Genomic DNA, 27,415 nt, shown 5'->3' with positions numbered 1-27,415 from the left:
ATCTTTGTTAAATGACTCAACCGTGTTCAGCTGGTCTTCTAAGGACTTTCTGTGGTTGGATCATAATGTCCTGGCTCAACCGTATTAGAGTACTATGGTGTGGTTCAACAAAGGGGCGGTTCAATGTCTCAATGGAGTTCCGGTATTATGGCAATTTATGAAGTTCAGCACAACTCGATGGACCCGATAGGTGTTTTCATTACAGGAGAAGTGGAAGGCTCAGTCCAGTTCTTTAGAAGTGGTGAACAGCTCAAGGGTGCTTGATTACAGCTTGGTTTCACAGCTGGACTTCCAGGGTGCCTTGATATATTGCAAATAAAGCTCATTAATCAGAATCTGCTGGGTTGGTGGTAACGGATGTGGATTTTCAGAAATAATGTATACACTAATTCTAGAAATTGGCAAGAGGCTATGTTCTGATCTTTTTCAATCCCTTTCTACCCTCAATTTGAGGAAGGATATGGATTTTATACTGCAGTGATTATACCACTACTTACACTTTTTAAAAGAACAAAATAGTCAGTTCAGACCCTTTGGTATGTTGCATGGAAGGAAAAAAGTGGGCATTGAGATGTCCACTTTTTCAGCCCCTTTCAATGTCCCCATTAAAAACCATGTTTTGCTCTTTTTGCAGACCAGAGCTTTCCCGTCCGGTCGGCATGGACAGAGAAAACGTTTTTTTTATAAAATGTACGATATTTAATATCGTGACGGCTGCAATAGGTCTTCTCTGTAATTGAATAACAGTCAGATAAAGGAAGCAATAATAATTGGCTCACTAACAATGTGTATCACGAATGCAAGAACTGCAGGGCACTTAGGTACTCAATCCACACCACAGACACTTCTTTGAGTCATTATCTGTTTCCAGCTGTTCCTGTAGAAGGGCTGTGGGATATTTTGCTATTTTAGATCAAAATGCCCAAACTATACGGTGTACAGTAGACCTGTGCATCCTATTTGCACACTGATAAATGTGCAGTGTGGCCCACACCTCTATCAATATGATGTTGCATATAGCCACCATTTGCAGGGGGACCTCACACGTACATAATAAGATGTGTGTTCTCAGAAACTGTACTTCACCTCACATGTGCCTTCAGCCCACAGCAAGCGATTGGGTAATTACTAATACACATAAAACAGCTCATTTTCCATTGTGCAGAAAACCAACGGCCCCACACCCCCATTTTGACACGGGTTCCATTTGCCCATTGTTTTCCTCTGTGTGGTCCAAAATGTGCACACGTTTTTGGGAGGGAGGGTAGAGCTAGGTAGCAGTAACAAAACCGTAATCCAGCCACAGTCCCGTACTCAATGCAACCCGTTTTAACCTTAATAATTGTATACTTAAATGTGTATATTCTACGCACGCATTTAACTATATAATTATTTGGTGTCTGCCATACTTCAGCCACATTTCCATGTCTTGATAATCAAGTCTTTTTGTGTCTGTTTTTTTTTTCCTTTCTACTTATTGCCATGGTAATAGACGGGCAGCCTTGAAAAAAGCAAGACATTAATCACAATTTCTGTCCAACTTAATGTGTTCTTTAATGCAACTTTCCTTCATTTCCCTCAGAAAATGATACGCTTTTTATATCACCTCATTACTTAAAAAATGAAGAAATACATTATTTTTTTTCTAAAACAGAAATGTAAATCCTGTGTTAAAAGGCAGGCATCAGATGTTTGTTCGCTACCGCCAGAGTGCATACAACATTTACTTATTACAGTGAAATATAGAAAGATTGCCTGGCATTCACCTAGGCTGACCTACCATTCATCAGACAGGACTTCGATGTCTTAACACAGCTCTCAGTTCTTACTCTTGAGTTCTTTTAACTTGTACACGAGAAAAAATGCCCTGGCCTCACTACACGGGCTGAGCATCAATCGCACACATGCCGCCGAACTATACGAATAAATGCAAGTACACGTGGCTAAACTGTTACTAAGTTGACGAATTAAAGCAACAAACTACTGTGTGGTGTACAGAAAACAAACAAAAAAAGATATCAGAATTGACTGGGAAACTGGAAGAGGAAAATTGGTGGCAATCATGTCTACTTAAAAGCATAAAGGTGCTATAATTATAACGTGAACGTTGAGGCAGACTGTAAATCAAATAAGAAACACAACTTTGATTTCTTAACCCTCAAATGTTTTAATTGGATAATGAAAATATATTAATTGATTGGCCTGTCTAGGCTGCAGTAGATCCGGCAGCCATTTTCATCAAGAAAGCAGAAAAGCAAGGCTTGTTGTGTTGGGTGTCCTGACCCACGTTTGGACTATTATGCTGCAACATTTGGTGCGGTGGGCTTAGAAAATCCAAGATGGCGGAAAAGCCCACAGCCCACAGTTGCGCCCGAATCCGGGAAAACTGTGCAGTTTGTGCGCACACAAAAATGTTTGCCTAACCTGACACCCACCAGTGCAAGCATGATGGGCCAGGGGTGCCATGAGTGGAATGTGTGCCAAAGGAAAAACAGCAGTGCCTGTTAGATTAAAAGCGCTTTAAAATCACCTTTGTTTCCCTGAATGCAAGCTAAAAATGCCTATTTTAAACATCACAAGATATTCAAAAATCTCAATGAACACCAGCAGACATTTGGCAGAATGTATTCTTGTGTGCATACAAAATCTGGAAAGATGAAGAGCCCAAAACAATGTTTATAACAAAACTGGCTGAGCTGTGGATGTCAGCAGCTTAAGTTAAATGGACAGAAAGCCACTAAAATCGAAATCTTTAAATAAATGAGTGACCTACTCTTGAGTGTAACATAGGTTGCAACTGTTAAATGTCATAGTTTTGAACTTAGAATCAGCATTCTAGCTGCATGTGCAAAAATTGTCAGTTTGATTTGAATGTAGAAAACTGGGAACTAACATGACATTTAGCTGAAGCTTGGCTTAAAGAGAGTGGATTCTGCCTGACAACTACCCCCGACAGGAGTTCAACTGGCTCAACAACTCTTCCCAGGCCTGGCTGTATCCTGCTGCCTCTGCCAAAAGGAGATGACACCTCTCTGATTGGATTAGGGGAGTGGCACCTGGGGACTACAGGAAACTAAACAAAGCACTGTCCCTGGCTCAGGCAAATGTTATATTGGGGGGGTCGTAAAATGGCTTCCTCTTGGGAGAAACTGGGAGGGGCAGTGCTTGTGAGAGCAAGCTGAGCTTGGGGAAAGTGGATAAACCCGAAATTCCACCATGTGCTTTGGAAGACCACACCCCTTTGGGGCCAGAGCATGATTTTAAAAAGATGGATAATTCACAGTGCAGACTTGTCAAAATTATATAAATAACATCATCATTCTTGTGATTTTGCTGTGCACATTTTAAGAGGTGTTAGGACCCTGTGGTATGTTCTTGGGGATAGTAGCGGAAAAAAGGTTGTTACTCCAAATGTATGCTTGTTAAAAATCTGACACTTTATCATCTGAAACCCATATCCCTGGTGCACATTTGTGTAAAATCTTGAAAGGTTTAGAGGTTGTTATCTGGATGAAAAGGGGAGAATTCTGTCATAAGTGGACACAACATCGTACAAAGACAGGGATTGGATGGTTTGGTGCTACAGAAAATATGTTAACTGGACCTATAATATTATAAAAAAGGTACATAGATAAATATGTATTTGGGTCAGAAATAGATTTGTGTGCAATTTGACAAGGGGAGGTTCCTCTGGCCATAAAACCTACAGCATCACTCTGTCACTCCATTTCTTTCCCCCAATCAAGGGAGAGAGGAAAGCTTGGCCAATGATAAGTGAGAGGGGCAGGCTTAGCCAGGCCCAGGCACACACCCATTTTCAAAACACATAAAAGGAACATTGAAACCCAGGTAGGGACATTCACTTTCCACTTTCTTGCGGGACGCTTTGCCGGGAGACTCCAGACTTCAAATCCATCAATCTCCAGAGACCCGAGATCTAGAGAGACCAGAGATCCAGAGAGACCAGAGATCCAGAGAGACCAGAACTGTGAAGTGCTGAGAGCAGAACCAGAGACCAGACCGCTGTGAAGAACCGCCAGGAGTCCAGTCCAACCGGTTGACCCGATCAGTGGCGAAGTCGCATTCCTGTCCAAAATCTAGTGTGAGTACCCAGCTAGCACTGTGCCAAAACCAATCTCTTAGTTTAAAATAATCTAATCCAAACTATTTTAGCCTATTAGAACTGCCTCCTAGAACCGTGTCATTCTGTCATTTTTAAAACTGAAAAATGTCATCTGTCATTCTGAGCTTTAAAATTTCAAATTCGAAAAACTACCTTTACTAAATCGGCCGTATCTCCGGAACCATTTGTGTCCTTGCTTTCCTTGCTGAAATTTGTGTGCAACCTGACAATCATTCATAGAGCATTGCCAAAGTGATCCTGAATTAATTTAAAGTATCTCTCACTCACCCTGAACCTCCTATAGGGAATTAAAAGCAATTTTAGCACATTTCTCACTTCATTGCCACCACATTTAAAAGGATTTTGCCTGTGTTTAAAACTTCTACCTGTTTTCCTCTAAGCTTGCTAGGGGGGAACTGAATTATATTTGATTGCATTCCTGGGAACTGTGTGTTTTCCTTCCATCTCTTTACCTTGTATAAAGGGGGTGGGGGGGTGAATTGTCAAAGGAAAGTGATTACATTGTCTTTTGTCGAAGTCATATCAAGTTATTTCTGTACTGCATTTTCATTCATCATTGCATTGTCCTTGAAGCCATAAAAGCATTCTCAGCTACTTTATCTTCTCTATATCACTTCTAAGCCATCAAAAAGAGTGTACCACTGTAACATTATCCATTGTTGATCACTATCATCTTCACAAGTGTGCTATCAAACATTAATTTATTATAAAAGTGTGATATATATATATATATATATATATATATATATATATATATATATATATATATATATATAGTTTAATTTTCAAATAAACCTTTTAATTTGCAAAACAAACCTACTTCTTGGCTCAGTGGGGTCAGGGGGATTCTAAGAGAGGGCTGTTATATAAGGGTTGTCATCCAGAGTAAACGAACTGGACATAAAAATATATCAATAAGGGTTTCCCTCAGCATCCCAGACTAGGCATTGACTTAGCTGTAGTGTTGAATTGAAGTCGCTTACAGTTGTCAATCTATTGGCTGGTCAAATACAATGGAGAAAGCTTTAGTTGTGTGCATTATTGGCAATTGATTGTACATCTATGTAAGAATGGATGTCAGTGTGATTATGCAAAATAAGGTTGATATTCACTGGTCGAAGTGTACAACAAGAAATAGTGGAACTATGTTCTCTGCTGGCCTGCCCCCGCTTCCCACAAACCCCATCGCCACACCCCTTCCGACACACAATCCAAACCACCAAACACACACACCTGATTTTTATAGGAATGTTCAGTGCAGTGCGCTGAAGTGCAAGCTTCAACTTCTTCCTATACTTTTATTTTAAAACAAAACCATTCCAGAACGATTTCTTTTTAAAATAAAAGTATAGGAAGGGTGAAACTTAAAAATAAAAAGTATAGGAGCACCGTTTCCGACCGCTCCCGCCCACTTCGACCTCTATTGAGATTATTCTGCGAAGGCAAAGATAAGTGAGACAACAGCAGGCAGTTTCTGTCTTAACTTCTGTAGAGAAGCACCCTGTCTTCATATTGCATATTGTTAGTGACTTTCGCATCATTGAAAGTTAGGGGTCAACCTTCAATTTCTTTATTTATTATTTTATATGAAAGAGAATATTCAGATTTAAAACAGTCAGCTCCTTTGCCCAGAAATGGAATGGACTTGTTGTGGTGAAGGGTATTAGATGAGGGCTATTGTATTTGTGAATGTATCAATCAATAGAATTGTAAATATGTTCTAGAGATAGTAGCCATTAGACATGCCTCCCATGAATAGGATATCTTATACCATGCATACTGTTTTAAATATTTCAGTTAATTGATGAGACATTACAAAAATGTCAATGCATAGTAGCAATCAGATTTGCAAAGTCTGTTCTCCATGACATTTGGTTGACGCTTTGCATCGGAAGTGGCTGTGAGAGGCTCGTACACAGTGTGGCTTGATGTGTTTCTTCAGTAGGTGCTTTTCTCTAGCTTTTGGACAGAGGAACCGCAGAACCGCAGAGGAGAGACCAGACGTGAAGTGCTCTGGATTTACCGACAGCCTAAAGTCAGTGTTTCTTTGCCTTGCCCTGCAGAGCCAAGCTCTGCCCTCCCATGCTGGTCCTGGGGGCTGGACGTTGGGACAAAATCCCCCCACAGGGCAGCATGGCGGCCCAGCAGTAAGCATGGTGGTAAGTGGACGGTGAGCAGACACCTGTTGCAGTCACAGTGTTGCTATGTACTGAATGCTGCATACTGAACCTGTCAGCAGCCAGACCCTGAACTGAACTGCACTAAACTGTGCTGAACTCAAACTTGAACCTGCCGGTTGCTATATCTCCTATATATCCTATATCTCCTTTAATTCCCAGTTTACCCCTATCCACTGACACCTGCACTTGGCTGCAGTGAGTGCAGTCCACATCCTGCATTAGGCACAGTGGCAGGAGCAGGGAAGGGAGCACGGAAGGGAGATGGAAAGTTAAAAAGTTGACAAGTAGCTACTGGCAAGTAGCTGTGCCTGTTGGTTCAGGAAAGTTCAGGAAGTCTTTGTTGGACTGCATGTGTCGTGTGGGTGCTGCTGTCTTTATAAAAACGAAAACACAGATAGTTAGCATGTCACCTGTGATACCTTAATAAAACCCTGTGTGGGGTGAAATATAGCCCCTGGAATGTGAGAAAGAAAGAGAACAGATTCATGTGTGAATGTTCACCGAAATATAAAGCCAGCACTGAAATAAGGTCATACATCAGGCCTATTGAACCTAATCACAAAGGAAAGAACGTGGGCCTCAATCATAAAATGCTAAAATGTGCACAATGCATTTTCAGGAAGGAAAAGGAAGACATGTGGCTGATAAATCCATGGAGAGCTGCACTGATATTTCAAGAAACCGCAGTTCACAGTATCTTCAATGGAATACCAGATCGTTTTCCAAGCAGCTAAGGTAAAACAGCGTTCACTGCATGTAAAATTAATAAAATAATGTCATTTTAATTTTCCCCTCATCCAAATTGACAATCTGCTAACCAAAATGCTCACCAAAACCACAAGTTTGAATATGATGTTCTCATCTAACAGTTGTATGCAAGAGACAACTTAGAAGTGGCACGTATATATGCTGAAACTGTGTTCCTTATAAGAGGTCATTTAAAAGTGAAATTGTGTCGGAGTTTAAAAGGCAATTTCGTATGGGTGCATACAAAGCCATTTCTTCAGAAATTAAACTATCCTGCAGCATTCTTCCCTCTGCTGCCCCGAAGACCTGGCCTGGGTGCCGTCACCAATCAAAGCCAGTAGTTCACAATATAGAAAAAAAACACAAAGCTTCAGATGGAAAACACGATGGGGAACTGATAAGCCATGTCTGTTCTGGCAACACTTGTGACCTCCAAGTCACAAGTCCCATATAAAGTGCATTAGTGTGGCCATTGGGCATTGTAGGGGGGAGGCAAAATCTAAACACAGACCTCTCTGCTTACGTCACATGCCCAAAGCGAAACAAGTTCAGAGAGCAAGGGTGGGGCCGGAGAGACAGAGGATATGAAACTGCAATTTGATTATATAGGAGAAATACATTGTATTGCATAAACGGGTCAGTGCACATGTCACAACGGTCAGTTAAAGGTGACAGTCATCCCCCTCTAACCATGCTAAACTAATTTGGGATAAACTAAGGTTATGAATGAACATGTGATTTGGGCCTTTTCCTTGATTGCAAATGATGCAAAATTTGTTAAAAGCATGCCGTTACTAATTAATATGATGACTGTAAAGTGGCATGTTTTTCATTTTCATTAATATAGCTCCTGAGTGTCATGATTCCTGCCCCTCATGTCCCCAGCCCTCCAAGATGTCAGGCTGGAGCCAGGCCACGATCATCTACATGGCCCTCAAGGGCCTCTCCATCATTCCAAAGACCCACTTGGAGTCAGACTTGGCGCTTGTGACACCAGACTCACTCACTCCCATAGGATAACATTGGGGATTGGACTTGTAGTGCATTGATGAGGACAAGATAGATGCCCCCACATATTTCGGTTCCCAGAACTGCATGTGCAGTCTAGTATTTTGGGTGTGGTTCAGCCCAGAGACACCTGGGATACCCAGAGACTATTTAAGCCATGCCCAGGCTGAGAAACATGCTTTGTGTTTTCTGCACCTGCAGCGTGACACTCACCGTGTTTGGATCGGTCTCCAGTAGGCCTGCATCTTTCTTCTGTGCTCAGCTCCTGCTAGAACAAGAACACCGTTAAGAACAGCCTTACCTTGCGGCGCTTCTGCCCATCATTCATCACTTCTTCTGTTCTGTGGGCATCTTTGGCGGTGTCATTCCCATCCCGGCAGGCCGCTTGCTAAGGAAAAGGAAAAGAACAGAAAAAAGGCATTAGTAAGCATTCAGCAAATCTTCGCTTATTTTTAAAGACTGTCCGAGCTTCAAACGCTTACCTGAATCCCAGCCACTCTCATCCATCTGCAAGAGGGAAAAGAACTCCAGGTTAGCGTGGAACCATCGAGAGGCGCTGCATACCACACTTACTCACCGCATTTCTTCTTCATAACCGGCATCCACGCTGAAAACGTTGCAGCACCTAAACAAAACAGAAAAAGTACTCAGTTCAATACAAATACAAAAGGGTTGCATCGCGCATCGCGCTCTCACTCACATTCAGCGCTACTCATCTCAGCAGCACATCGCCATCCCCGGACGCCGGCCATCATCTAAGGAAGGAAAAGAACGAAGTTAGAGAACTGTTCAAAAGACTCATTATACTTACCTATCGGACTCTTGCCAGTGAAGTAACTAGGCAGCAACAAGCCTGCATCAATCAACGCGCCCCTGCGCTGAAAGCAGGATGGAGAGCACACTTTCCAAAAAAACAAGGTGAGCTGTGGATCAAAGGGAAGGGTTGGACCCCGGGGAAGAAGGGGTTCAAGCACACAGAGACAATAGGGAGTTAAACTCTACCAATCCTGTGTTTCAGGCCCAGTCTCCAGTCGAGTAGACTCCAGGGAAGGGTCCGAGGGCGTAAGAGGTCAGAACAGGCTGAGTGATGTCCCTGTGGATACCTGGTGAGTGTTACACTGAGTAAATGAAGAAAAATGGTATCTCTGCACAGGAAGGACATGCACACTCCAGACTACTGATTCACTTTAAAATGTAGTTCCTAAAAATATATTTACACATGTAAAGATTTGGACATTTAGGGTACTTGCCAGGTTGTGAGATTTCTATGTCCTGAAGCATGCCGAGCCCACCTGTCAAAGGGAGATGATGAAGCTCTCTCCTCCCACAGCTAACCCAAAGTACTCCCCCATACCTTTGTCCTATCAGCACCCAGGTGGGAGGGGACTATTGATATTCAACCAATCCCTTTAGAGAGAATCATGACACATTGTGAGGTCATTTGCCCTATAAATAAACCAGTTTGCATCAGAGCTGGGCTTCTTCTACTAATTATGAGATCCAACCTACGGCTGAAATCTGGCGAGAAACATCCCGCAGAGAGGCCTAAGTCTTGCATTGGAGACAGGAGCCAGGCGATATAGAAGCTGACTGTAACCCCTTGGAGGAAAGAGAGGAGACCCTTCACAGATCCCTTTGCTGTCCCAGCGGTGCCCTGATGCTCAGTGATGCCCAGTTCTAGGCCTCTCCTGTAAGTAAAACTACCCATAATCAATAGATTGTGTAGGCCCTATATTCTTCCAGCATTTTTTTAGTTATTTCCCCATTGAAAATATCCTGTTTGTCTGTGTAGATCCCTAGCATATTTGTCAAAGTAAATCAATTAATTCCCTATTGAGTTCACTGGCTCTGTATTGTTGGCATTCAAAACCAACAATCTTTTCCCAGTGTGTTTTGAGCCGGTATAGTCATAAAGATTTGCCAAAAGAATTAACCCCAAAACCCTGTTCCACCTGTGTGCGCAGGGTGTAAAAATGAAATTTCCCATTGATCCCCTTCATTTTAACCTTAGTAGTGCCTGTGCATATGCAAGGTGCAACACAAAATTGGCCCTGTGTACCCATTGTGACAAAACAAATGTTCCTATTTGCATTTTCTTTCTCACATTGCATCTATGATTCCAACCCAATACTGATTTTTCCCATTGCGCTCTGACCAAAACCCAATAAGCCCCACCTGTTCTTTGTAGGTGTGACAAAACACATTTCCCATTTCTTTCTATTCTTTCACATTGCAGCTGTGCTAAATATCCCAAAATCGATGTTCCCATTCTGCTCTGACAAAAACCCTAAAGTTCTAACTGTTCTTGTTAGGTGTAGCAAAACATATTTTCCCATTACTTTTCTGTCTCCCATGTTGTTTCTGTAATTAATACTCCAAATCCGATTTTCCCACTGTGTTCCCATTCCCCGCCACTGCCTTCCATTCAGAGGAGTCAAGTCTAATTGATGTTTAGAGGGCGAGGGTTGCTGTGAAAAAAGGTATCATCACATTGGGCCTCATTACGACCCAGGCGGTAAATTACCGCCTGGGTCGTACCTTTACCACCATGGCGTAAACTACGTTTACGCCATGGTGGTTGGCGGACTTACCGCCCCATTCCGAGGTTGGCGGGGCGGTAAGTCCCCAATCCCCATTTACCCTTCCCCATTCCCACTTTTGCCCAATAGGGCATAATGGGAGTGGGGAAGGCGTTAATTACGCCACCGTAAATTACGGTGGCGTAATTAACATCAAGGTCCCTCCATGGCGCTAAGGGACCTCGGAATCAGGCGGTAAGGGTCGGCGCTGTTTACACCGCCGTAAACCCCTTACCGCCTGAGTCGTAATGAGGCCCATTGTGTCTTAAATCTGCTCTCATTGTGTGTCTTGAATTGTTCTTTTCTGCATTAGTGGGTGATTTAAAAGGTCACAATTGTAAGTGCATATTTTAGTGTCATCTATGTGTTGGTACTTTACAAAACTCATTTTGTTCTTGTGTTGCCACAGCATTGGTGTAAATGTTAACCTATTTGTGAAATTTGATTTCATTAAATTTATATATATATATATATATATATATATATATATATATATATATATATATATATATATATATATATATATATATATATATATATATATATAAAATCAGATACACCTGCTGCTTCCTAGTTCCATTGTGGCACCGGGTACTTGTTGAGGTTGGGGCTGGATGGGTTTAGGCCTTACCACAGTGAACCAAATAAAAATCTTAGTGCTATATTGTGTGCCCCAATCCTTGTGGGGAAAGGAGCTCCCTGACTTGGGTGTGACCGCGTAATAAACCGTGACACCCGTTTCTGCCAGTAAATCTGCAGCACCCTCCTTTGCCAGCAAGGTCAGCAACCTAAGTAATGGGCCAGCATTCACAGCCTGGAGCAGCTGATGTCCGCATTCCCTTCATATTTGAGTGGGCAAATTGGTACTACTGCTCACCTGTCTGGCTATCACTACAGACACAGAACAAACATTGTTACAAATAAAAGAAATGTGTCACGTCCTGACGAAGGCCACAATAGTTTTGTAATGGTTCACAAGACGGCCGAAACACACTATGTCGACTTTTTCTTTGAAACAACACAACACTACAAACAAAGAGCAGGAGTTAAATCAACCTTGCATTTTATCTGGGTTTCTATGTATTCACCGCATTTGAGAGTCTGGATCTATGAGAGATATAGATCCAAAATGACAACAAATGTACTCTTTGTTTTGTGTTTTGTATAACAAACGAGACAGCAACTTTTTTAATTGTAATACGTTTTGAATGTCCAAATATGTGTGGTCTGAAATTGTGCATAGACTTTCTTGTTTAGAAAAAAAGAAACGCTAATACAAATATATATTTTGTTTAATTAAAACTATTATGTATGTCTTCTATTAAAACGAGCAAATGGACTAATTGGATTTGACATAAAGGCCTTGTTCACGTTTGTTTTTTGAATTGACCGTTATTAACCTGGAAGACCAAGGCCTATCAGGCACCCTTATTTTCAGAAATTGCCTGGAATCTGCCAATGGTCTCAAGGGACGTCCATCTATTGAATGGTCAAATCACTGGGGATATCCCAAAGAAGTTCACATGATCGAGGGGCAATCAGGTTGCCTCACTAGATGACATATTTGTTACTGTAATATGCTGGCAGAAATAAAGTCATTGGTGGTAAGGTATGGTGACATTAGTGACCACAGGATGCTCACCTTACTTTGGCAGGACTCAACTGAGAAGCCCACAGATAGATTTGATGTGAACCTGGTAGCCGTTAATGGAGGGCATAGATTAAACATTACTAAGAGCAACACAAATACTTTCATCTTGTGCTTCATGCGACAGTCAGCTGGCGGATCAAGTGGATCAAGTGGGGTGGTTTCGGATGTGGTCGATTATATAACATTCTTGCAACCCTTGGACAAACTCAAAATTCCTTCTTGAAGTAGAAGGCCAGTCCATCACCACAGTTATGACAGTGGTCTGGTCAAGAGAAGAAGGGAGCTGAGAAGAGCCCTTTGGTGGGCTGTTAAAGGTAGAGGGTACCAGACCGTCCTACTTGAAACACAATTTAAGAACTGAAAGAAGTAGTATAAGGCCTGGGTCTGCTGGAACATCGAACATGTGTTGTGGGCGGTGTGCGGGAAGAACACCCAAGAGCTCTGGAGCCTTCTGAAGCATGATAACTCTCTTCAGTCAGTACAGCAGACTAACAGTGTTTCAGAGGCTGATTAGATGGCACACTTAAAGAGTAAATACAAGGGAAGCAACAATCAAGTGGTTGTGGGTGACAGTGCAGTGGTTGAGAGGTGGACTATATCCTCCGACATTGAAGATATCAGACTTCAAATTACCATTGCTAGTTTCTCAAGGGCACCAGGCCCTGACAGACTCACACATGCCATTTTCAAAGAAGATCCTGAAGTCTGGGCTCTCTTTATGAGCACTCTCTTTAAACATATAGAAGAGCGGAGGAGGATCACAGAATCTTGGGGGACGGCGACAATCATTGCAATATTCAAGAGGGGAAATAGGGATTATCCTAAAAACGATCACCCTATTGCCTTTTTGGATGCTATTTGAAAGATCTATGGATCACTGCTCCTCTCCGGCTTGACTGAATGGGCGTGTGGGAGAAATCACTGCAATATGTTTCAATCAGGTTTTGTTAAAGGCCTGGTACCGGCCATAGAATCGCTATACTGTTTATTCTAAAAGGGTGTGCTTTGGAAGCGAGGGGAAAGTATTATACCACCTTTGTGTATCTAGTTGGAGCTTTTGATAGCATTAATAGATCTAAGTTATGGGGAAAAATGACCAGTTGGAACTGCCCAATGGACTTGAAGGAACAACTACGTCTACTCACAGGCACTTCAATTAAGGTTAGACTGAATAAGGAGGGACTGTTAACAGATGAAATATATACATCCAGATGGGTGAAGCAAGGTTGCCCCCTTGCCCGGCGATGTTCAACTTTTTTTGTTCTTTGACGTTGGGTATTGCCTTTTAAAGGCAAAAAGCTTTCCTCTGACTGTTGGAAGCGTAAAACTTACTGTACATGGACAACCTTATATTGATTGACGAGAAAGCCATTGGTCTGCAACTTACACTTTCTTGTTTAGAAGAATATGTAAGAGAAAATGACTTGCAGATCAATTGCTCGAAGTCTAGAATTCTGGTTTTGGAGAAGCCACATAGGAAGAAAAACCAGGGACACTCGTGGTGATAGGGCGCCTTGAGAATTGAACAGGTGTCCGTGTTTAAGTACCTGGGCATTTTAGTCAACACATGTCCCATCAAAGCAAGTATGGTTTATTCACTAAGGGGAAGAGCAAAAATGATGGCCAACCAAGCAAAATGTATTAGCAGAAAGTATTGTCATTTTTCTATGATTCCAATTGTGGAGTTCTACAAACTCAAAGTGACTACCTCACTGGTCTAAGGGGCAACTGCCACACTCCTTTTCCCAGATTGGGTGTGGGCAAAGCTGGAAGGGTTATTCTGGAAAAGGGTGCTATGTCTCCACAAATCAGTGCCTATCCAGATTATGCGCAAGAGATGGGATTAATTTCTGTGAAGGCTAGTGTTGATTTGGCATGTTTGTCGTTCTTTAGGAAAAGTATTGTGGAAGTTACCCCTCTTCTATTTATGATTTTAAAACAAGATATAGATAACAACAAATGTCATGAACTACAGCGATGTGTCAAAAGGTGCAGGGTTTTGTTGGACACAGTTGGCTCCTTGGCAGACAAACTAAAAGACAATCCTGACAAAGTGAGAAAAGTAAATCTGGAAAACAGACTGGGTATTAACCCCTGAGGAAGTCAAAGGGTTCAAACTATTTTATCACCTGAGACACGAAGTGAGGGCATTTGGGTCTATGCCAAAATATTTATCTAAATTCCCCGATTGTTATTTCAGATCACAATTCATGAGGATTAGATTGAATTTAATGCCCACGACGGAGCTACTGTCATTGAGAAGGAAGCCGAGACCCAGAGAGGAACTTGCAATCCTTGTAAAAAGCAGAGAGTGGAGGGTGATTTAAAGCACTTACTGCTTTTCTTTCAGGAGTGGACAGCACTGAGAACAATCCACTTTAAGTCTTTTGTGGAGGCACACAACACTTTATTGGCAGAAGATTGGTGTTTGCTTTTAATTAGTGGGGAAAACACCTCTCTGGTACTGGCAATAGTTGTGTTTCTAGATATCATTTTTAAATCAAAGAAAAAATAATGATGAACAAGGGTTACGTGCTGTATTTCGTATTTTAGAATTTAAAAATTGCTTTAAGAATGAAACCTCGATGGAATGAATAATTGTGTTCAACGATGCCTGGATGAAATTGCAAAAAGGTTTGTAATAAATCAAAATTTGCAAAACAATGAAATAAAAAATTCAATACATACATTAATTTAATTATGCCTATCATTCTCTATTCCCATCATTTGTTATTGGATATTGTTAGGAAGCATGTACAGAGTCCCAGCCAGGGAAAAAGGTTCAGGCTGAGAAAAACCTATTAGCACGTCCCATCATGTGAGCAGGGTGGGTTTTGCACAACAGAAGGCACACATATCACGTGTAGTTAGTTTTGACACATATTGGACCCACGTATAGCAACACAGAAGGAGCAACAAATATATAAATGTTGCAGTTGCTGAGGTTATATATAGGGTAGTGCTATAGGCCCTATGTTTAGGAGTTGTATACAAAGTAATGTTTTTAGTTTGATGCGAGAAAAGAGCCAAAGCAGGTGGAACATGTAGTCAGAAAGGTATTGCGGCAGGAGCAAGGCCAGCATTTTAACATAGCAGGAGTGCCGCCATATTGAATTTTAAGACCTAGCACAGAATGAACAGAATAGGACACAGACCTTGATGTGGAGCTGCGGCTCTGGTTAGCTGAATCCCGAAACAAATCTCTGTTCTCCAGGAGAGAAGCCAAGGTTATAGGCACCCTCACTGCATAGATTAACACTAACTGTATCCAGCTGCAGGGCCTGAACATGGTGAGAACAGAATGTTAGTTGTAGGGAGAGGAGGTAGATATGCGCCCTTTGAAAGACAAATTCATGATAATAGGGCATGAGGTTTTGAGGTTGTCAAGAGGCCAGGCAAATATTTAGTGCACAACTGACCTCACCCAAGGAGCCCTCATCCAATTTCAATTACAAGTAGACACACAACCTAAGTAAATACATCCCTAATATTCAGACTCAAGAGTGGTGCCCCGGTCATGTCATTGCTGGGCCCCTGGTGTTTGAAGTAGATAAAAGGGAGCCGTGTCTTGAACGTTTTGTGATTTCAGATGGGAGGAGCAGAGGTGATGCCAATAAATTTAGTGCAAGGTTGAGGGTGACGCTTGTGTGCGCCACAGCTTCTGGTATAATGTGAAGGTCTATTGTATTATCAAAGCAGGATTGGCCTTGTCAGTTTACTTTGATCATGTGCACATCACATGATTGTCACGATTTATTAATGTGTCAATATCTGCATTAAACAATCCTGTACCTGGATTTAATAGTGACTATCTAGTGTGCCGTGTGTCTAGGGAAATGGGTTTAGATACGGTGTTGCCAATTGGGACGATAGTGGGGTATTAGCATGTTCTATAGGTGAGCCCCTATAAGGGTGGTGGGATGACATTGTAACCTATGCATGCAGATTTGCAGATTTCTGTTATATAATCTGCAACTTCTTGGGGCATGGAGAATTTCAAGCACCATTTCTAGATATTATTAACATCATTTTAATTGTGCACTAAAGTTCTCCTCTGCCAAAGGATGTTGTATTTTGTCAGGTGTTGCAAGGCAACATACATTTATTACAGTAGAGGCATGTACAGTGACATGAGTGTAACTGAATATTTCTCCTTTGTCCATCTTCCTCATCACCGTCCTTATTTCCTTGAGGTCTCATCGTCTGAGACAAACTCTCCCTTCCACATTTTCCAACTAACATAGAGTAAAGATCCTGCCCTAGTCCCTTCTCTATGTTTGTGGATTTTATTCTTTTCTCTGACCTATAAGAATCTATTCCTCCACTCAACTCCCTATTTAAATACCAAGCTGGCACTGTATAGGGTTTTGGGAGGTGGGAACGTAGGACTGTGACAAGGAAGATTAGGATTCTGTGTAATGAAGATTACTGGTAAGTAATCGTGCCATTGTCTTCTGTTGTGCATTATAATACATGTCTTTTTTCCAGATTAAAAATTGTGCTTAAACTTCAATTATAAGCACATATGAGAACTTTAGGGTGTCTGCCTCACAGTGTCTTGCTTCACATACCCATCCCTGGCAGGACAAAAATCACAAGAACACACACTTGGAATGCTTCTGTCCTTCATCTCTCGCAGCCCACTCTCCAACCTGATCCAAAAATTGACAAGACCTAAATAGAAAGGGTGCAATGATAAATCTGGCAACTACTAGAAGATGTTCTAATTTTAGATCTGGTAAAAGAAGTCTAAGAATCAGCAATTAGGTAATTGCACTTGCCAAAACCAAATTCATGCATTAGCTAGCAAGACACTCAACAGGCTCTTTGTGGACTAAGATGAGGACGGCTTGACAGGCAATATATTTGGTTACTGTTCTCTCAATGGGTCTGCACTGGTGGATGGTGTCGTAGCTGAGTGCTACATCGACAGACCACCGTTATATACTTGTTGTATGGTTCACAGGGGAACAGCTGCTCTCCATTTGATTAGTCACCATGAACTTTTATCCATGGACTGGGATTAGCTCGTTGGTGAGATCCTTGCCTTTGATGAGGCGAATGTGGATCTCTTTGAGAATAAACGCTAACTGGATGCAGTGGACAAGGCAACACTGAGGTCTCTAGAAGCCCCCACAGGCTGCACCGTAGTGTCTGTTGCAGATGATGACCTCTCGGATGGCAGTGATCTGAGGAGAGCTGATTGGGAGTTCAGGCTGGGTTAAGGCCTTCTACCCTAAATCGTTTGAACCTGATCATTCTTGGAATCATGAAAGGGTCTTCTTTTGGTACTGCTTTCTGGGTGTTGATGGACTTCTTGAAGATCATGCTCAGAGTCCGTGTAGGTATAATCAGTGAGGCAGCACTAAATCTGCTATGTCAGTCCCTCAGTATTTGCATTACAGTCCTTATAATTTGGAAAGGCCTCTTTAACATAGACAAGGTAATTGTCAATTCTGGGCTTGTCATTCATGTAAACGTTTTCATGTCCAAAGGAAATGCAGGTCTTTGAAAGAGACTACTTGTGATTACAAAAAAAACAAAAAAAAATCTATTAAATCTTGCAATGTTCTTTGACAAAATCAGGAAAAGGCAATAATAACACGATCTCCTGAGTCAACGACAAACAAAGCCAAAAAAATACTGAATTTATTTTCTGACATTGTTCCTGCCTTTTTCCCTGTTGGTTCCTTGAATGTGATCCCAAAACACATTCTGAAAAACCACATTGGTAGTGACAGTATGGTAATGTACCTGTAAATGGGCTTCTCTATTATTTTGCCTGACATTCGATGGGATTGCTATGGCTCAGTAGTCAAGGCCTCACTCTCAGGGAGTAGAGTAGCAGAAAGGTACAGTAGATCACACACTCAAATAAACATTAAGGGAAATTCCAATAAGTGTGCCTCATTGAGGTGGAGTCTGCATGTAGTAAGTACCCGTTAATGCATATTTGTTTCCCAGAAGCTCCGACCGTTCTTGCCATGATGGTGGTAACATGAACTTATCATGAAAAAAAATAGAAAATATAGCATGGGATCATCGGGGAAAAAGTGAGTACAAGCAGTACAGTTCCACTCATATGGAGAAGCAGGAGCGTTGCAGCAGACAACGCTAGGAACAGATTGCACTCTGGCCCAACACCAGACATAAGCCATGCCATCATAATGAGCATCCAGGGAAATAATGGATGAGATGCTGGATGAACATCTGATAATGATCAAGAAGTGCTTCAAGGTGGGAGTTCCTACTGTCTGCCGGGATGTTTAGCAGCCTAATGGAAAAAAACAGCTTTCCAAAGTGAGTCCATCTCTAGGAGGTAATCAACAACTGGGATGAGGCTGTCTCCACCCACCACCATACTGTGAAGGATTGAAAAAAGCCATAGAATAGCCTAAAGTGTAGGTGAAAAGCTCTGATCAACAAACACTTTAAAGAGAGTGCTACCACAGGAGGAGTACCAGCTAGTCCTCGGATTGTGGTCGGAGAGGACCCCCTCTGTGATTGGCACACACAGGATCAGTGGAATAGGGACAGGTGCGGATAGAGTAGCACCATCCACAATAAGCAGTAAGCAAATAAAAACGCCCTTATGCCCAACACCTATCTGTAGGTAGAACAACATAACCGTCACGTGGTGCATTAGTATATACATTTCCTGGTGTAATAGGGATGAGATGGGTTGTCATTCACTCACATTGTAGTACATGTATGTCGCCTAAAAACTATATCTAAATGGATTTACAGATGATCTGTACAGATTATAAAGGTGCAGCCGGGGGCTGGATATCAATAGGATAATTATTCTGCCCTGCTGTAAATGCACAGAGGGAAACTTGTACACAAATGGATGCCAAAAGTCTCCTATGGAAATTCTATAATATGCATTCTAGTTTGTATGTGATGCTTGCAAAAGTGTCCATACCTGGGTTTCTCAGCATGCTTACCACCAGATATTGCAGACATTTGTACAAGCCACCAACCATGCAAGTGCATGAAGGGAGGCTGTTGCATGGATGCACTTGTATACCTTAAATTGAGTTGCAAAATCAGAGACAACTGTAAATTCATATATCTCTGATTGGAAGAGGGCACATGGCTGGAAGATCTATTTCAATACATAAATCCGGCTGCCATTACCAAAAGTCCAGCATCCAGTGCAAAGCTACAGCATGATTCACAATAGGCACAAAAACATTAGTGCATGCTATGCATAAGAAGGACAGCTCAACAGCAACACACTTGCCTTTGGAACAAGACAATGCCATGCAAAATTAGATCAATCCCTGATCCCATGATTAGAATCTGGAGGAGTCCAGCATTAAGCACTAGATAAACTACAGATACAATGTGAGGGTATTTCAGACCTTGACGGATCTCAATAATTAATTAAATGCAACAGTCATATTGAATCTGCATGGCTTGTCAAAAAATCCATGTGAACAGTGGTTGGCATTTAGTGAAATGGCAGGGCGTATGTGACATCCTTTCTGTACATCTTATGACCATGAAAGGGATACCAAATTTCACCCCGATGTTCGTATCTACATTGACCCATGTAACAAGCTTTTGTTAACAGCTCAGAGAGAAATGGTGGTGCGCATATGCTACTGGAAGCATGTAACTCTGTACCATATGTACAGCTACTCCTCAGTGATGAGGCCCAACAAGGCCAATACATTTTTGGGGATACTTGTGGTCGGGTGGGACGAAGCCTGATTTGCATATAATCTTTCCCCTTCTGTAATGGCTTGGCAGGCAAAAATGATGGTCTGGAGGGTTGCCCAGAGCAATGCCAGAGGTTAAGATGAATTCTAATCCTTCCTGCCATCACCTCTTTTGCTTTAGTCAACTCTGTGGGTACCGTGCCTGGTCGGCTTAGAGACCCAAGCTACTCCTCACAGATGAGGCCCAACAAGGCTGATACATGTTTGGGGATGCTTGTGGTCTTGTGCAGAAGGGATTTGACCAAGCGGTCTGGGTTGGACTGCCCCTTTTGGTGTGGGACCAAGCCTGATTTGCATATGGTCTTTCCCCTTTTGTAATGGCTTGGCAGTCGAAGAACGATGGTCTGGAGGGTTGCCCAGAGCAATGCCAGAGGTTAAGATTAATTCTAAACCTTCCAGCCATCACCTCTTTTGTTTTGCTTTAGTCACCCTGAGAGGGACGGGTAAGCCCAGACTTGGGTCCCGTGCCTGCTGGGACTAGAGACCTAAGCTACTCCTCACTGATAAGGCCCAACAAGGCCGACACATGTTTGCTGATTCTTGTGGTCTTGTGCAGAAGGGATGTGACCAAGTAGTTCGGGCTGGATTGCCCCTTTTGGGGTGGCAACAAGCCCGATTCACATATGGTCTTTCCCCTTTTGTAATTGCTTGGCAGGCAAAGAACGATGGTCTGGAGGGTTGTCCACAGCAATGCCAGAGGCTAAGATTAATTCTAAAACTCTTTTGTTTTGCTATATGCAGGTCCGAGCCAATCAAAACTGATTTTGTAGGCATTTGTGTTTAAAAATATTCCATTGGAGAGCCAGGCATCATTTCAGTCCATGAATTGCACATCTCACGTTCTCTGACATGTCGGGCAACACACATTCATATAAAAAAAGCAAAGCCAATAGATATGAACTGTTATATTACATTACAACGACATAGATGAGCAACAGCTCATTAAGGGTTATTCCAAAAAATAACACCCCTCAGTTTGTCAAGCAGTTTGGATAATACATATAGACCACCCAATGAACACAGAGCGATCAACAAAAGGTGTATTAGGGTACAGCTCTGTTACAACACAATCACATATTAATCTACGAAATCACATGCCCTTTGGATTTTGTTACATTACAATTAAAAGCTCCCACTCATGAAGTGTCCTTAAGATGATCATCCTGTTAATAATCAATCTTTGTGTGATCCTATATCTGCAAGGAATGTCACCACGAAAATAGCAACATTTACAGATATACACAATCCAGCATCCGATGAACATCATATTACATGGCATCCATTGATGTCTTTCTGGAAAAGTCCAAATGGCATCTTCAGGACCATGATCACAACACTGACGATGATAATACAGATCGAACAAGTGACCATTGAGGTATTGGCACCCTTCAAAATCCTTTACTACACAATCTGCTAGGTCTCAAGGAGAATCATCCAATACTTCTGGGAGCCAGAGCACCATAGACTGTGACAAAGAGTATGGGATGCGTAGCTAAGACAGACTGACAAGAGCACATATTCCTAAGCAACTCATGGAGCTATATGGTGTTAAAAAAAGGCAATATCATATATGAAAACACATTTTTCAAGGGAATACTGTACATAAGATGTGCAAGTTTCAGCAGGCTGCTTTAGGCTGGCAAATCCTCCAGTGCCAGTCCATTCAAGAGCTGACAACAGTATGTCAGCTCTAGTGTTCAAAAGGCCCAGTGTGCTGGAGGACCTGGTAAGGTCCCAGGCCTAGTGTGCCACGGATACATCAACCCCAAATGCACAGTGTCTTGCACCCTTCCATCTTCTCCCACACCACACCTCTAATGGCCCTCTACTATATCCTGTGTCATCCATTCACACAGTCCTCCTGGCCATGTCAATCAAATACACCATTTACCTTCTTACTCAATTGTTTGGGGTGGTGGGCACTGCTTCTCTTGGGGCAGGCATGGGCAAGTTTAATATTGGGTAGTGTGTTGACACACCAATTAAACAGCAATGGAAGAACAATGTTCGCTATGACATGTGGTGACATAATGATCACAGCACTATGTATAGTCATAATTTCATCCACTGTGTTGGGCCCTTTCCACCCAGAAGGATGCTAAAGGTATTTAACAATAGCCACCAGCTTATTAGAATCACTTTCCAACCGCTGGGCCACCAGTTTGTCTATCAAAGTCTCACAAGAGTCCAGAATGATCAGTATATAAGTGATTAGTGCTATGCTATAGTTTTCTGAATTTGAGCACCTTGCACAATATATTTAACATACAATTTTAAACATGAATAATGTATGGTTCTTCAGTATCTAGAAGAACAGAAAGTCCAAGCCCATGCAAAGGTTCAAACATGCAACAGCACTACAGAATTTATAATTTTGACTTACATTTACACTTTAGGAAAGATCGATATATCAAGCGGGTATAGCATTCCATGTAATAACTGCAAAAGTGTTACAGTCTTTGAGAGAATAACTCGGCAAGCCGGCACACCGCGTCATCATGGAAACCCTTTTAACAAAGGGCTCCACGATGGTGACGGTGTTCCAGACATCCAGAACACAGCCAACGCAAGAGACTAAGGAGCTCAAGGTAAGTGCTGATGTGCCTGTCCTCGCATATTTAACTATTCAGGTGAAACTTTAGAATATATTTAAGGATAACCAACATGGGAAATCGAATGGTGGGATTCACGGATGGAACATGAAAAGAGTATACGCACTAACCTAGCAATGCGAAAACTATCGTGCAGTATCAGAATTACGGGTTATATCTGTTACCAACAATTGCATATGAAACTATATCTAGCAATATTTGCTTAAGTCTTATGAACAGGGGGACTGCGGCAGGATACATATGCAATCATACCATTTTGGTTATTTAACAAACAGGCATTAACGTATATTCCATTTATTATTGGCAGGAGGAAGTTCTGGGATTAACCCTAAAACAAAATTCACAACTCTGCTAATGTCTAAAAATACCTATAAAAATCTGGGTAAGTGACCCATTATTAATGGAATAAAACACAAATAAGAGGTTTAGCGCATGGAAAGCATTGTGCTAACAAGATATGCTTTTCTCTCTCCTTTTTCGCTTTCTCTTTTTATTATTTTTATTTTCTTTTTTGTTTGTTTTGTTCTCCCTTACCCTTCTTGCCTTTCCACTTTTAATATGATGATTTGAATTAAATCACTGATTTCTCACCACCTATACAATCCTCCCCATCACCAACCCTGAATCTCTGTCAACAATATGTATTTATTATTTATATGAATTATGAATAATAACCTTTTACACTAACTGTTATGTATTTGGGGACCATTACTGGCAAATAGAGTATGTTTATTTAGCCCAGATTTGAGAAAGGCTCTGCTGAGCTGAAACACGTGTTATCAAGGGCTTCCAATGCAATAAAACACAACTAATTTGAAAAATTGGGGCAGAGTCAAGGAGTCTCTTCTTTTTCTAATTAAGCTTTAAGCGGTTTAGGCTTCATACCGCTGACTCTGAGGAATTGTGACAATTGATGCTACTATATTAATTAATTAATACAGTTTTTGAAGTTACTTAAACAAATAGGTTGAAAATAGGAGTCGCCTACTGGACAAGCTGTATCTAAAAACCAAACTTCTATGTACATTCAAACTTATCATGCCTCACTTTGCATGCTAGATTAGCACCCTGCAACAAAAAGGAGGAACACAGTGTCTATTCTGGGAAGGGAACAGCTTTCCTCACTAGGATTGCTCAAAAACACATAACCACCCACTGGACTCTCAGATCAAGTAACACTGCACTAGTCTATGCCCCCAGCTTCCAGAGGTAAAGACAATAACAATCGCCTTTCTCTTTGTTAGTTGCCAAACTTTGGAATTCAATATCCAAACATCTACATATGGAAGCAAGCCACCAGACTTCCAGCACAACTCAAAACATAGTTCTTCATACAAAATGATTCCAATGCACAACACGTAACTCGGGCTTACCAGAGGGTATTAGGCGGCTTCCATGCACCTCAACTCTGAAAGATTACAGGCATCTAAACGCCCAAATCAACAGAACTGTCAAAAAAGGGGTCTTATCTGTTGCTACAACGTAAACATACCATGAATCCGACTAAGAATTCAGCTGACACAGACGCTTCCCCTCCTTGTATTTGTATTTATTGTAATTTATAAAGCACCTTTGCCAAAGCGCTGTACATCAATCAAAACCAACAGTACATCCATTTTGAAAATGCCATAAATAAAACAACAGAAGAGGATAATTTCTTAAAGGTATATGAGTTCATTCATGGGTACAAAGGATGCAAACAGAAGGAGCAGAAACGAGGTGATGCACAAGGCATTTTAGGAACTCAGAATAGATGTAAGGATTCAGGGCAAAGTGCACAGGGAGGAGTGTATGAAGAAATAAGCACTGATAAACATAAGGGAGCAAGGTCATGCCAACATTTGACCACAGAATGCAAATAAAACGATGAGAATCCAAGAGTAAAAAGAGAGGGGAGAATATGAAGCAATGGGGGCAGTGATAGATGCTTGAGGGGGTACAGAAAACATAAGTCTTATGGAGGCATTGTAGAAAGAATGGAGTGCAGCGCGATGGGAGGCAGGAAGTCCATTTAGAAGAGTAGAGGAGTGATCAAGGTGGGAGAAGATGAAAGAGGTGATGAGAAATTTGCCAGTGTGGAAAGAAGGAAAGACCAAGCTCGACTGATATTAAAGAGATGAAAATGACATATGTGGAATGTGTTCGAAATATGAATAGAGGAAAAGAGGGAGTAGTCAAAGTAACACCCAAGTTATGGGCAGATGAGAAGAAGGAGAGTAGAGAGAGGGGAGAGGACATGGTAGGTGGAGTCGAGGGAGATGTCAGAGAGGCTGGGAAGCAAAAGACTTTAGTTTTTGACATAGTTAGATGAAGACAGTGTTGATGCATCCATGTTTGGACAGGAGAAAGACAGGCAGAAACAGTGGAGTGAAGACATTGAAAGAGGAGAAAGATAGGAAGATTTGAGAATCATTGTCATAAAAGAGGAAGGGGTTGGTTAGTGAGAGTAGAGGGATAGGATAGGTCCAGAACTAGGAGAAACTGGCGTCGGTGTTTGTTGGGTTGCAGATGGGCTGTTTGCATGCACTGGCTTGTTCTATACAAAAGGGTGAGGGCCAATGCATGGGTTGTTTGTTGTATGTGAAGGTTATGCTGGGTGTGTGTTTGTGTGTTTTATATGTAAATTGGATGGTATTTAAGGTTGTCGTTGAGAACACTGGCTTGTGTAGCCGTAAGGGTTAGGCCCAGTGCCTGGGTTGTTTGTTGTATGAGTGTCTGTTATGTTGGGTGTGTGTTTGTGTGTTTTATGTGTATATTGACTGGTTTTAAGGTTATGGTAATGTGTACTGGCGTGTTGTGCCAGTAGGGGTATGGTCCAGTGCCTGGGATTGTTGTTGTATGCGACTGTTAGTTACGTTGGCTGTGTGTTTGTGTGTAGTTTGGCTAGCCTATGGGTGTTTATAGTACACGGGATGTGTGTAGGAGGGGAGCAGGAGTAGGGGGATAGTACATTGGGTACTCAACGTTTTTCATGGTTGCTTATCTTCACAATTCTATCTAAATGTGGCACATGGCTACTCTTCCCAATATGTCTATTGTAACACATCTCTTGCCTCCAAAACACAATTGGGTGCAACACATTTTGCTTCCTGCAAAATACATCTGAATTCTGCATGATGTCTGTCCCCTTGTATACATGGAGGTGCAACACATTTCCTTCCACAACTCATTACAATGGCTAACTAGGAAGCATATCACAATGGCTGACTATAGAGGGTAGCACACTCAACTCAGAGGCTAACCATTCTAGCACTGTTTACATGGTAGTAGTAGTAGTGTAAAGGTGGCTGGGTTTCTGGAACACAGTAATGGTTGTGCTTCCCGCCCGTATCACCTTACAATGGCTAGTTATAGGGCATGGCAACATTCAACACAAATTAGCTATGGTGCAGAACACAATGGCTATCTATGGGGCAAAGCACAGTTATATCGCAGAGCGCTGCAGGGGACTACAACAAGGCTATTACAACAGTTTGGGTGTGAAGTATGGCTAGCGTGCGCAATTAAGGTTCCATCGAAAGTATAGCTATCTTACACACTTAGAATGAGTGCCAAACGAGCAACCTTACACAATTAGGCTAGATGATTATAAGATAACAATGGTGTGGCTGTACTGGAGTAGAGTAATGGCTCTACTCCCTGCCCACACAACACTTACCTTATCCATCTCTGTAGGTTGTCTGTATAAGGCGTCTCAGGCGAACGTGGGCAAACACGGAGTGAAGCTGCTTCTTTGGGAGCTGCCCTTTGGCTTGTGGCCCTTAGCCAGTGGCTGCCTGGGCAAGGCTGCCCTGTAAGGGCCCCTGAAATGCTGTGTTTCCAGTCATGAGGGTGGGGGCATGTACCAATGAGAACCAGAAGGATGGGCAGGGGAGGGGTGGGGAAGGAGAGTTAGAGGATGGATGAAGATAGTTAAGAGAAGGCAGAGGGAAGCAGGGTGTGAAGGAAAAAATCCAGAAACAAACAAAGGAATACAGCACTAAGACAGGCCACTCCAGAGGTTGAGCAGATCAAAAATAAGGTTGGGGGGAGGGTCAAAGGAAAACACCAAACAAATCCCTAAGAAAACCAGATACTAGCTCAGAAAAATTGATTGCATAATACACACACATCCCTCCAAAGAGCACTCAAAAACAAGCAAACAAAATGCAGAAATTAAGACAATAGCCAGGTGGGTGGTAGACAATAAGAAAGGATAGGAAAAGAGGTAAATTGGAATTCAAATGGGATGAATGTATGAAACTAAGGCCAAGCAGGAGAAAGAAGCCACAACGAATTATATAGGAGACCAAAACTGTAGCCTTTGCAGAGTGGCAAGAGGTGTGTGAAAGGGACGTAGTGAAGGGAAAAGAGAGAGTCTAGAATCAAGGAATTAGCCACATCTACCCACTTGTACATGACAACCAACAGTTGGCCCTTAAATTCTATTACAATAAACACAGATCCATGCCCTACATTCACCCTATCAACACATCACCCCACTCCAATGTATCCAATATCATCTTAACCCTGGGACCACGCTTTTGGCTAACACTCCCAAAACAGGTTTGTCCATGTGAACAAAACGGAATACATAATTAGCACAAAGGTAATTGGTGCTTCTGACCTGCACACACCAAGTCGACAGGATTTCCACTTCTTGCCTTTTCCAATTTACAACCAACATGAGTTCCCACCCACAAATCATTTATGTTACAGGGCCATGTCTGTGCGGCCAAGACAATCGGCTGAAGGGAACTATACAAGAAACGTTTATCTTGTCTTATT

This window comes from Ambystoma mexicanum, chromosome 5p, assembly GCF_040938575.1.
Source record: "Ambystoma mexicanum isolate Mex_15411 chromosome 5p, UKY_AmexF1_1, whole genome shotgun sequence".
Taxonomy (NCBI): Eukaryota; Metazoa; Chordata; class Amphibia; order Caudata; family Ambystomatidae; genus Ambystoma; species Ambystoma mexicanum.
The sequence above is the reverse complement of the archived record's forward strand: the minus strand, read 5'-3'. Positions refer to the sequence as shown.